This window comes from Acinonyx jubatus, chromosome C1 (assembly GCF_027475565.1).
Source record: "Acinonyx jubatus isolate Ajub_Pintada_27869175 chromosome C1, VMU_Ajub_asm_v1.0, whole genome shotgun sequence".
NCBI lineage: Eukaryota > Metazoa > Chordata > Mammalia > Carnivora > Felidae > Acinonyx > Acinonyx jubatus.
This window is the reverse complement of record NC_069381.1, coordinates 196850892-196864450: the sequence shown is the minus strand read 5'-3', so window position 1 is coordinate 196864450 and position 13559 is coordinate 196850892. Positions and strand designations below refer to the sequence as shown.

At 41.2% G+C, this 13559-nt stretch overlaps 1 long non-coding RNA gene across 2 annotated transcripts in view; it reads left to right on the top strand.

Moving 5' to 3' along the window:
- Positions 1–7791, top strand: part of LOC128314118 (uncharacterized) — a 57779-nt gene extending 49988 nt beyond the window's left edge. Inside the window, exon 3 of one of the 2 annotated variants that reach the window (XR_008295549.1) lies at positions 4633–7791. This is a non-coding gene — a long non-coding RNA (uncharacterized LOC128314118). Of the gene's footprint in view, positions 1–2192; positions 4604–4632 lie in introns of those variants that run through there. The other variant, XR_008295550.1, reaches the window with a different exon arrangement.
- The last annotated feature ends 5768 nt before the right edge of the window (positions 7792–13559 follow it).

Here is a 13559-nt window from a genome sequence, read left to right as displayed (position 1 = left end):
TAGCTCGCAATTTCTTTTTTTTTCCCTTGTATTAAAACCAGTGTGGTATATGTGATGGCATTGAAGCCAGTTAAAAGGCTGTTTTCTGACCTGTCTTGCTGCCAAGGATGGACAGGTGACAGTGCATGGGCCAATGAGATAAAAGTATCTTGAGGGACTCCTGAGAAGCCATCTTTAAAAGGTGCTGACTCAGCTGGGAGAACATTTGTTCCTCTCCTCTTGCTCCTTCCTGACACTGACTGCAGACAAAATAACTAAAACTTGGGCTGCCATCTTGCCTCATTAAGTAACCCACCAGACAGAAGCTGGGCATTCGGATGGTGGAGCAGAAAGATAGAGTCTGTCTTTAATGACCCCAGACTCTCTTCCTAATCTTCAAACTTCTATAGCTTCAGTGCAAAAACTCATCCTGTCAAACTGTCTTCCTGAGGCTTTTCACTGTATGCAGGCACCTAATTCATGCAAACTATATGCTGTGATATTCGTTTAGAAAGTATGGCTTCTGGGGCACCCGGGTGGCTCAGTTGGTTAAGCGTCCAACTCTTGATTTCAGCTCAGGTCATGATCTCACAGTTCCTGAGATCGAGCCCCACGTCAGGCTCTGAACTGACATTGTGGAGCCTGCTTGGGATTCTCTCTCTCTCTCTCTCTCTCTCTCTCTCTCTCTCTCTCTGCTCCTCCCCCACTTGCACTCTCTCTTTCTCAAAATAAACTTAAAAAAAAATAAAGTATGGCTTCTTTCATATAACACAGCTTCTATTTTAGTTTGAAAAATCATTATTTGCACATTTGTGTAGAAAACATGTAAAAAGTTAAATGTAAAAAAATTGTGTTTGATCATTCAAGACAACAATGTGAGAGACTTTATCTGACAGTGGATTATTGTTAAATAAACGAGAAGACCAGAGAGGATATGGGAATTGTACCTCTGGCTGAGGTGGTTTAGGTTGGCCTGTTCTGGTAAGTGGGGTTTAAACATGACAGCAGAGTTGAGAGACAAACAAAGAGCAATGACACAAGAAATGTGAGTATGGTAACCAGAAAGAGCAGGCCATGTTTGTGAAATGGTGGGAAAACTCTTGGCTTGAGGGGAGCTTTTGTGTTGGAAACCAGTAAAATTACCTGACCACCTCTAACATAGGGCCACCATCTTTTTTCATTTGTGCTACATTCATGTGCTGTTTCAGGGACCTCTAGCATATCTCTTCCTGGCTTTTGTCTCTTCAGTTTGGAAAATTGTGGTCTTTTTCTAATTTGCTTTCCCAGCCACCTCTCATTCTCAGCCTCATTCCTGAACGGCACCCAAAACATGGCACCCACAGTGGCACATGATTCACTCAGGGGAAGAACCTCTTGTTTTAGAACAAGAGGAAGCCGCTTCCCCGTTATGTTTTCAGTAGCCTCCCTGACAACAGCCAGTATTTGCAAGCCTTTTTGGCTAAGCACAAGGTCACACCCAAGACTCACAAGGAGACGGTCACTATGTGGCTGAAGCAATGGAGATGCCAACATCGGACTGGCACTGACGATGCACTAGGGGATCCTGTACGGAGGAATGTGGTTCATGAACACCCCATGAAGGTTCTGGGTGTCCTTGACCACGTGCACTCAGCCCCATTGCACACAGCCTGCTCTGCTCCATGACCGTGAAGGGGGCTCGGGCCAAGCCGTGAGCCGGTCTGAGGCCTTGCCAGGGCAAGGCTTCTTGCATTAACTTGAAATCCCTAAAGGACTCTCCTTTGTTGTGGACCAAAAAAAAAAAAAGAAAAAAACTGGTCCGTTTCTCATTTTTCTCACTTTCAGGAGCTGCATTAGCAACACGCAAAAATTTGGGTAGAGCTTCATTAATATTCTCAGCAGTTTTCGCAAGCCGAAGAATTGGAAAATGTGCCTTGTTGAATTACCTTTTGTTAGCAGCGTGGAGCAGGGGGCAAAAGCAGGCAGTGTGGTGGTCTGTGTCTGCTGCTGGCCTCAGCACGTCTTTGTGCTTCGTCCCTTCCTGGCGACTCACTCGTCGTATGGCCTGGGTTTAATGTGCCACGCTGACGGGGCATTTCAGTCATGCCACTAATTAAAATCACTCTGAGGCTCCACGTGATAGGTCCTTCAGACTCATGCATCGGAAACCACAAACAAATGGCATTCCTTTCTCTGACTGCCTTCTCTTTTTTAACCTGTTGGTTTACTTTCAGGAGGCATCGCTTAAAAAAAAAAAGAGGAAGAAATAAAGAAAACAACCAATAAAAATACGGATGAAAATGCCCGATTCCATGGCTTAAATGCATTTTAGGCTTTCCAAGCCAGCAGGACAACAGCCAGGAAAACAAAAGGAAAAAAAACAACAACAACAAACCCTCGCCTTCGCCTTTCGGGATATGGATATGTGAGGAAAATTTGGATGGCTAAAAATCAGACAGTGGTCTATCAGTTACAGACGTATGAGTCACTCCAGGCTGTACTGAGACAGGCCAGAGTTACCTGGAAAACACACAAAACCGGCCTGGACAAAGTCCAAACACTAGAGGGACCGAACAAAAGGATTCCCAGGGAAGAAGAGGCTGTAATCAAAGCCCCGACAGTGCCCAGCCCCGGATGAAAAATGACTGTGGAGAATTCCCATTAAGGATATTTGAAACCACAGTTCTTATCTTTCCACGCCTTCCCTTTCCCTCAGCTAGGGACTTGCAGCCCAGCTTTCTCTCCAACCTTATCCTGTGATAGAGGCAAGCTGTGTTCGCTTAGGTCAAATCTGGTCAGCGTGCAGGGATTAGGTTACTGCTCCCAGCTGATGGAAAAACAGCGGCTTCAAAGCCACCTGGTTTGCCAGTTCCCTCAAAAAGATCCACACCCAACAAAAACAATTCCTAAATTCACCCTACTGATGGGAGCACCTGAAAAAATGGGATGATTTAAAAAAAAAAGACAAAAAAGAAGGAGAAAAAAAATCCCAATATCAAGTTTGAAGAAGGGAGACCATTAGTAGTCTGGAACGCCTTATAAGATTTTGAAGAAAGATTGACCTAAAGAAAAGAGTTAAATATTTTTTCATTAATTCACAGCCACAATAGTCTTATCTTTGGAGAGCTTTCTGATCACAGCCATGCAATGGCTGATTTTTCAAACACTAATTTCCTGTTCCTGGTTCTGTTCCTTGTGGGATTTATTAAAGGAAAAAAGAGCATAATCTTCTAGTTATTGTGTGGTTGCCAGATAAATTACCTAAATATCGAAATGAAAAATTTGCTTAGATTTATTACATACAGACACTTAAATTTTAAAATGTAATGGTTGAAAAAGCAGAAATCTGTCAGTTATATTCACGGGAATGTACATGAAGCATTCATGAAATAGATTTTACAAAATAACTATAAGGGAAAAGGAATAAGTGAGAACACAAGATTTAAAAATATTTTCCAGGGGTGCCTGGGTGGCTCAGTCGGTTAAGCTTCCGACTTCGGCTCAGGTCATGATTTCGCGGTTCATGAGTTCAAGCCCGGTGTCGGGCTCTGTGATGACAGCCCGGAGCCTGGAACCTGCTTCCGATCCTGTGTCTCCCTCTCTCTCTGCCCTTCTCCTGCTCGTGCTCTGTCTCTCTCTCTTTCTTTCAAAAATAAACATTAAAAAAACTTAAAAGTATTTTCCAAAAGGCACAACAGAGGTGAAGTGTCTATACTAAATGGAAGCAAAATATTATTGTATTATATTATATATATTGAATAGGGAAAGTTATCAAAATATCAAAACCCCTGCCCTGAATCACTGAAATGATAACCTCCAGCAGCTCTTTCTCACCGGATGGAGAACACAAACACGGGTTCTTTAAAATGCTTTTGCTGATGGGTACTGTAATATTCAGGAGGCGGGGCCATGCCACAATGGCAAACAACCCCCAAATCTTTGGGACTTAAAAGAGCCAAGATAATTTTGCTCATGTTGTATATCCATCAAGGGTCAACAGGGCTACTCTGTCCACTGTGGTCTGCTTAGAACCCAGGCTGCTGCCAGTCGCAGGCTACCTTTTTTTTCCAGGCATCTTAGGCATCTTGCTGTCTCTGGATATCTCCTGGACCAATAAAACAGGCAATTCACAACAGATTTCGAGACACAGTGCCTAAAGGCAGATGCAGATTGTAAATTCCCCGGTCACTGTTTGTCCTGGGAGTCGAGCCTGTACAAAAGTTAAGTAAATTGAGTCTTTCTCTTCTTCTCCTCTTTAATATAAAAGCTTTTCTACACTGTAAGTGTTATGGTGAAAAGGACTATGTGGGAACTAAAGTGCCTGACCTTTCTTTTCTGTTTCTTTCCTTTAATCATATTTATCTCCCAGACCTTGTCCTGCTGCCCATGTTTTGCTGACAAAAACAGGACACTGTCTGAACTTTGGGAACATGTTCTCCAAGGTATTCGGCAAATCATTTCTGCCACATTTTCAAGACCAGTCATATGCTACCGTAATAGAGCCAGACCCTGGCGCCAACGGGTGAAAGAAAAAGTCTATGAAAATTTCAAACTAGAAAATCATTGGAATTAATATTTTCTTGTCAAAATGAAATAAGAAATGAAGACTAAGGTCCTTTCTTTTTCTTTTTCTTTTCTTTTCTTTTTTTTTTTTTTTTTTGTCTTCTTCATAAGGTGCGTGAGATTTAGGAGATGACATTGAAGAATGGAAGTCATAGGACCTGCTAATTTCTAATCTCCTCAACACAAAATATGAGAATAAGAAGGGAACTTTAGACTTTTTATCAAGTCAATTCAGAAATGTATTTGAAGCATGATGTAATAGTAAACCACAATGTAACATTTACATCAACAAACTTTTAAAAAACAATTTGTATTCTAAGAGTGATTCCTGTTTATTATGGAAAACTAGGAAATAAGGAAGAAATAAGAACAATAAGAAAAAAAGAACCAGTCACAATGCTAGATTCTAGAAATAATAATTGCAAAAATAATCAGTGTGAACCTTCCAATATTTCTCCTGTGTCTGCAGTTTTTACGCAATTGAAAATATACTATAGAGGGTGTAACTATTAGCCTACAAACTCAGACATATTTGAAATATCAACTTCCGTCATTTTTCTAAGGCTCAAACTCATTTCTATAGCAAGTCCTCGCTCTGCCTGTGAATTTCACCTCCATCAACTTGAGACAATGCTTTTCTTTCTAGGGTGTATCTGAGTTGACAGGGGTCGGTGATAATGTGACATCAGGGATGGGAGATGGGCACTTGGTCCTCAAGTATTCATCTACATATGTCTCTACTAAGAAGTTACCTGTCCCTGTTTGCATTCTTTCTCTTCATTTTTGTTTCTTTTTTGAGATTTTAGTTTTTAAGTAATCTCTACACCCAACGTGCGGCTTGAACTCACAACGCTGAGATCAAGAGTCACACACTCTACTGACTGAGCCCAGCCAGGTGCACCGTCTCTCCATTTTTTATGCTTCCACCTAGGAAACAAAACCCCAGGACCCACCAAAATCTGCCTGTTATCAACTCCCAGTTTCTTTCCTCTTAAATCTAGCTTTACTTTTTTTTTTTCAGGTACAGGAATATGCTGGTTTTTTACCTATTGCCTCTCAGCTCCAAACTCACTCCTTTTACACTCTTGCTCTCTGATGATGGGACTGGACTCTGGAAGCTGTATTTCCCAGACTTCTTTGCCAGCTGCCTTTCTGCTGGTCTTGCCAATTGGCAGCAGCAGAGGGAACTGGAAGGTAGAAGGAAGGGAGAAGTGGCTTTCCTCCTGTTTATTGCCTGTCCTGTCAGAGTTGCCCAGGGCTGGCGATTTGTCCACCAGCAGCAGTTGGCTCAGATTTCAGCCCCAGTGTCCTCTAGCATCCAGCGTCTGCCACGCGGACCCCCTCACAGCAGCCAGCCACGACTGGGTGGTGCTCCCATCTCCCAGGTCTGAGCCCCACCTCCAGGAAGCCCTCCCTTCCAACAGTCCCCGATGACACTGCCTCCAGATTATCACCTCAGAGCACCCCTTGGCTCTCTTAGCCCTCCGGCACCTGGAGAGCCAACTTCCAAAATTATAATAGTTGTGAGATTTAGGTTTTCCTCCCAGGACCCTAACCGATATCTGGGGGAGGGATTCTTCTTTCACTTAATCTTGATGGGTTTTTTTTTTTTTTCCCTCAGAAGCAATCCCTCTGTCTGGTGTTTGAATCCCAGGCCTTCGGTGGGAGCTCCTTAAAGGGTTCAAGCAGTTGAGAACACAAAAGCTAGCAACTTTCTAGCTCTTTCTGTTTCCCACACAGCCATGCTTCCCTGGGTATATGAACACAGAACTGGGCTATGAACTTGAGTGGGGGAGGGAGACAGAGCGGTGGAAAAAGGGGGCAATTGTTACTATGGCAAAAATACTGTCAAATGGTAATACTTTTAATTAATGCCTTTCCCTGTTTTTTATAAACATCCCTGTATTCTCTTTCTTTGCTGAGCCTTACCCAAACTGCAGACTCATGAGCAATATAAATATTATTTTCAGCCAGTAAGCCATCAAGTTCTGGAGTAATTTCTTATGCACCTACATCATCCAATACTGATTCTGTAGTGTGTGTGTGTGTGTGTGTGTGTGTGTGTGTTTACATAAACAGATAACTCAGTATTCTGTTATGTCCTGTTTTTCCAAGTTTAAAAGTAAGAACCTTCATTATCATGGTTTCAAATTAGACTATAGAAACTCCTGAAAAACATTTAATGTATTTACTGCCCACAAAGCCAAAGTATCTACCACTCATTTTCTGAGGGTTTTTCAACTTTGTTGAATATATTGTTAAAATTCAAGTTACAGTTTTTTCTTGTCCTGAATTATCAAGCAGTTGAACTATTTTTCACCCATTAAAGTTGATTTAAATACACAGGCTTATACAGCTTATATGAAATTTAGTTCCATGGCTGCTTGAACCAAAAGAAAGTCAAGATGGATGATCTGTGTTAACTCTATGCAACCATATGTGTATTTATGGAGCTGAAAAGCAAGTCTGAAATTTTATGTGCACTTTAAAAGATAAAATCTTCAGAGAGAAACATGTTCCTGCCTTCATAAATAGTGCACCAATAGTTTGTACATCATCTCATAACAATAATAAATGTTCCTCAAAGACAGCTACAAGTTTGCAATTGATTTTGATCATTACTCCACACTGAATAACTTCAGAATTCAACAAAGCCAGAATGATGTTGCAGACCAATATGCAAAGACAATATGCAGTCAGGTCACATAGCCTATTTAGCCCTCTAAATAGCTGCAGACAAAGATGGGATTTTGGGTGCTGCAAAGCTGAAGTACAACAAATACATATAGGTATGATGGGGGAGCCAGGTTAGAATAAAGTTAATTTAGAAATCTTGCAATTGGGAGGCGCCTGGGTGGCTCAGTTGGCTGAGTGTCTGACTTTGGTTCAGGTGGTGATCTCACAGTTCATGGGTTTGAGTCCCGTGTCAGGCTCTGTGCTAAGTCATCTCAGAGTCTGAAACCTGCTTTAGATGCTGTGTCTCCCTCTCTCTCTGCACCCTCCCCCCCACGTGACTCACACTCTCTCTTTTAAAAATAAACATTTGTATACACACACACACACACACACACACATACATATGAAATGTTGCAGTTGGTCTCAAATTTGATATCAGAATGAGTAAAGATTATATTTTCAAAAATTGTTAATAGTTGAATGAGGAGCAAATGTAACTATAAATGAAGGTAACTCAATAATTCTATAAACAGGTGTACACATTTAATGAATTTTACAAAAGGAAAATTAACTCCATACCTTTAGTAGTATGGAATGATTTCTTGAAGCAATTTTAAGTGATAATATGCTGGAATGATGGCTTCATTGCACAAGAATTCTGCGTAATTCATTGGAAGTTCCTCTGAAGAAGTCAGTGTGAGCATTGGGGACTTTCCTCACTGGTTAGAGGCCATCTTCATTAATGTTGGAGTTGAGTTCAGTTTGGGGTGACCAACAGTAAAAAGGATTCCAGGGTTTGCTAAACCGTCGTTTGCAAACAGGCTTTGGAAGAGCAATCTGATTGGTGCTATGGGTTTAGAATTGGGGTAGAGTGGATTTCATGTGCTGGCTTGCCTGGAGAACAGCTGGTTCCCACAGGATGTTCAGACAAGAGCAACCATAACCCCTTAGCTGGCTTGGAATTGCTCTGGGCCCCAGAGGTAGAAGGAAAGGCTTTCAAAGGTCCCATTGTACCTGTCCTAGGAGGTTTGGTTGCAATCTTAAAACAGAATTACAAAACTAGCTTTAAAATCAGAACCCAGACTTTCTTGAGCCAATGAAAGGCAGAGTAAGATAAAAATAGTCTAAAATTGTTTTTTGCTTTCTTTTTTATTAACTTATGCAATGAAGTGGGCAGATCATAAGTGCACAGATCAATGAATTTTTTTTTTTATATGCAAAGGCCCATGAAATCAATATCCAAGTCAAGATCGGGAAAACTTTCTGTTCCTCAGGAAGTAGCATTGTGCCTCTTCCCAGTCAACACTCCCAAAGGTAACCGACATTCTGACCTTCAATACATACATTAGTTTTACTTGTTTTGAACAGAAAAGGTATTTGAAATACTTCACATAAATATGAGTAATTACTTATCTCCCAGAAATGTTGCAGATAGTATATTTCTTTATTTCCTTCATTTATTTATTTATTCATTTGTTCAAAACACTGTCTAGTACCAACTCTGTCAATTTGTATGCTCTGGCATTGAGCATACAAAATTAAACAAGAAAGAATCAGTGTCATCCCTTGGGAAATGTTAGAGCAAATGGAAGGATACATACAAGTAAGCAGGTAACGACAGTACAGTATGGTAATGCTACCCCTGAGGAAGTGCTGGATGCCACAAAGAAGGGTGTGGAATGCGGACTTGGGGAACAGTAGTGGCTAACAAGACAGGAAAAAAATACAGGAGGGAAAGGAAAAAAATACAGAAGCACAGGGAACAGGGGAACAAGTGCTCAGAGGCGAAAGAAAGCTTTGACTATTTGGGGAACTGAAAGACAAAACATTCCCTGCGACTAGACAAGTGAACTGGGGCCAGATCCTGTGGGACTTTGCAAAGAACATTTCAGAGTTTGTACTTGGCTTCAAGGGCAATAGGAAGCCACTGAAGCAAGGGACTGTCATCATCACATTGGCTGTTTGTTTTAAAGCAGCACATATAAGAGGACATAACAGTATGGAAATGGTTTGAAGAACAACTTTGCTTTGAGATTCTTGTATAGGGTGAAAAACCTGAGCTAGCATCCCTCCCAGCAGACATAGTTTTTATGTCACCGGTGTTGGAGCACGAGTGGCAAGAAAGTGGGCAACAAGTTATACCCAAGGAAATAGGCTGTGACCAAAGAACATGAAGTGGCATTGGGTTGATGTACTACCTGATTCCATCTTAGTAGAAAGCCATCAATAATAGGAGCAAGTTAAATAATGAGCCTAACATTCACAGCTACAGATGCAGGGTTCACTTCATTGTCCCTATGCTAAGGCTTCACCACACCTGGAATATTCTATTTTACATGTTAACCTTACCTAAGTCTTTTGTTTTTTAATCTACATTTCTTTTTGTTTTCGTTTTTCAATTTTATTTAAATCCAACTTAGTTAATATACAGTGTAATAATGGTTTCACACTAGAATTTAGTGATTCATCACTTACATATAATACCCAGTGCTCATCCCAACAAGCGCCCTCCTTAATGACCATCACCCATTTAGCCCATCCCCACACTCAGCATCCCTCTGACAGTCCGCAGTTTGTTCTCTGCATTTTAAGAGTCTCTTATGATTTGCCTCTCCTTATCTGTTTTTACCTTTTTTTCCTTCCCTTTCCCTATGGTTTCATTTTGTTTCTTAAATTCCACATATGAATAAAATCATGATATTTATCTTTCTCCGATTGATTTATTTTGCTTAGCCTAATACATTCTAGTTCCATCTGCACTGTTGCAAATGGCAAGATTTCATTCTTTTTGATCACTGAGTAATAGTCCATCATATAGATATAGATAGATATAGATATAGATATAGATATAGATATAGATATAGATATAGATATATAGATATCTACATTTCTGTGATGATCATCATCAGCCTGAAAAATCCAGGAGGAAAGTGTCAAAACCATCTTCACTGACTTCTAATTTCTATGTCCCCTTTCTTGAACCCTAAATTTAGATTAATGTTCTAAATAAGTTTTTCAAACATCTACCCTGGTCCCTTGAAGTTTGAATCATCCAAATGGATGTCCAAGCTAATTATACCAACAGATCATCACCAAAGCCCATCCTGCCCTGTCATGTAGACATAGGTTGAGTTGTTAAAGGCTTTTCCCCCTTGGCTGCGATAAACTGAACTACAATGCTTTCATCAATATCACTTTTGATGTGGTTGGGGTATTGGTAATATACTGATGTGTCTGTAAAGCAGTTTTCTTTATTACCATGTAGACAAATTGTGAAACAAACAGTCGGTAGGTAGATATTGTTAGAAAAATCCTTGCTATGGGAAAAAATTCCCGTGTGATTTCATCCTAGTAACTGGTGATTTATAACAAATTCCAGCGACATATGTGCCTCTCTTCCTAGCTGAATCATAAACCCTTTGGAGGACAAGTATGGGCTGAATTGTGTCACTTACCCAAATTCGAATATTAAAATCCTAAGCCCCAGTGCCTCAAAATGTGACCTTATTTGGAAATAGGGTCATTGCAGGTATAATTAGTTAAGATGAGGTCATACTGGGTTAGGGTGGACCTCTAATCCAATACGACAGGTGTCCTTAAAAAGGGAGAAATCTGGGGCATCTGGGTGGTTCACTCGGTTGTGCATCTGACTCTTGATCTTGACTCAGGTCATGATCTCATGGATTGTGGGATCGAGCCCCATGACAGCTTCCTCTATGTTAACAGAGCATGCTTGGAATTCTCTCCTTCTCCTCTCTCTCTACTCCTCTGCTTGTGTTCTCTCTCTCTCTCTCTCTCTCTCTCTCCCTATCTCTCTCAAATAAATAATTAAACTTTCCAAAAAAAAAAAAGGGAAGGGAGAAATCTGAACATAGACATGCGTTTAGGGAAGACACCATGTGAAGATTAACATTAGGCTGTCTCAAACCAAGGAACTACCAAAAACTGGGAGAAAAGCCTGGAACAGATCCTTCCCTGGTGCCTTCTGAGAGAGGCTGGCTCTGCTGACACCTTGATATCAGACTTCTGAGTTTCAGAACTGCGAGACAATAAAATTCTGTTGTTTTAAGCTATCCAGTTTATGAAACTTGGTTTTTGAAGTTCTGGCAAATGAATACAGCAAGGATTATGGCTCGCCCATTTTTGTGTGCCCCACAGGGACTCATGAATGTTGGCAAAATTGATGTTGCAATCATAGACCCCAGGAGACCTGAAGCTTGGGCCAGTGAAAGCAATGACATGCCTGGAATTGGGACTTTGCAGATTTCCTCCTTGTCTTGAGATACACACTTGGGAATGTGCTGGGACGATACCAGTTCCTTGTACCTGGTGAGGAGACAGGCATGCAATCAGAGCATTTACCCATTCCCTACCTCACCCTACTCTGCAAGAGGACCACAATGAAGTTTTTTAATGTACTAGATGGGATGCTCATCCAGATGGGGCTGACACATCCACAGCAGGATGTTTTGCAAGGACACTCAGCCCCCTCAGTGTCCTAGGAAGCTCATGGCACTCAGTTCTTGTAGACATATATGTGGAATCAGATGTACCCTTTACCAGCATTAAAGGAATTTGTACCTGTGCCTGAGTTCACTTTCATTCAGTCAAATCCCTGGTCCATTGTGACTCATGAGAAATGTTAATGAGGTACCTGAAATGAGCTTCCACTCAAATTGAAAGGAGGAGCCTACTGGCCACTGAACAAAGGGAATATACTGGGGGGATTGAGATAGGACTAGCTCTCATCTTTTTGTTTTGTGAAGTCTTCTTTCCCACTAAACATAACAACTCACATGTTGCTCAGACTGTCTTTGTCTCAGATGCACACCGCAAGGAAGAAGACATTGCCCTGTCTACTCCTGCATTTAAATTGCCATCTGATTATTTTAAAGTTTCAGAGTTGGTAGTTTGTTGGTGGGGATGGAGATAAACACACACACACACACACACACACACATACAGAAGAGTGTGTGAAGTGCATGAATCTTTTTTTTTAATGTTTTAATGTTTATTTATTTTTAAGAGAGAGAGAGCATGAGCAGAGGGGGGCAGAAAGAGGGGAGACACAGAATCTGAAGCAGGATAGGCTCTGAGCTATCAGCACAGAGCCTGATGTGGAACTCGAACTCACGAACCGTGAGATCATCGCCTGAGCTGAATTTGGAGGCTTAACCGACTGAGCCACCCAGGTGCCCCTGAAGTACATGAATCTTAAGTGTGCAGCTCCATGAGTTTTTATGTATGGAAATGCTTGTGTCATGGCCCAGGTCACCAAGATCTAGAACATTTCCAGCACCTCAGAAGATTCCCCTTGTGTCCTTTCCCAGGCTTGTACATGTATGACTTTTAATTAACCATTAAATTATTTTTCTGAAACCTACTGGCAAAGAATGCCTTCTGTATGTTTGAGAATCTATGGTAGTTCACAAGACACGTAAAAGGTAAAATCAGGCTTGCTGTATTGCCTTTGTGTGGTCTGCGTAGAGCAGAGTTTGCAAACTGGCTGCCTGTGGGTGAAATCCGCTCTTCGGACATGGTTTCTGTGGACTGACTAAAAAATGTCTTCCAAAAATGTAACCATAACTTAAAATTAAGGTATTTCACATGAAAACCCAAATTTGGAGAGGGGGAAGGGGGCTTCTCTTTAAAAGTTGGAAAATTGTGTTCATTCCTTCTTGGAAGAAGTCACCCAGAGCTAGGCAGTGACTGTCTCCTTGACGTGATCCTGCCCACTGACCTTGTGCACCCACGTCAGCTGCTTGGTCCTTGGGCCATCTGCAACTAGGCAAACGGTAAATGTAAGACAGACTTCTAGTAGGGGATTATTTTCCTCCTAGAGGAAAAAAGACACCTTCAATACTACTTAAATATTTTTAAAGAAAAATGGAAGGGCACCTGGGTGGCTTAGTCAGTTAAGCATTCAGGTCAGGTCATGGGCTCATGGTTCATGATTTCGAACCCCGCATCAGGCTCTGTGCTAACCGCATGGAGCCTGCTTGGGATCCTCTGTCTCCCTCTCTCTCTGCCCCTCCCCTGCTCATACTCTCTCTCTCTCCCTCTCTCCCTCTCAAAAATAAACATTAAAAAAATGCAATTGGATTTTAATACATTATTTCTTATAACTTCATATGGTAATTTATTATCTGGAAATAGCTATTATTTATTGTATACCATTCCAACTAGTTTTACACAGGCACACACACACACACACACACACACACACAGTGTTGATGTCTAACATCCGCGTGCTGGCTAATGTTTAATTTTTCAATATAAACATTATACTGAAAGGCACTCATCTGTGGTGTGAGCACCACTTCAATTTTGTTTTTGTATCTTTTCTGCATAACTAGTTCCAT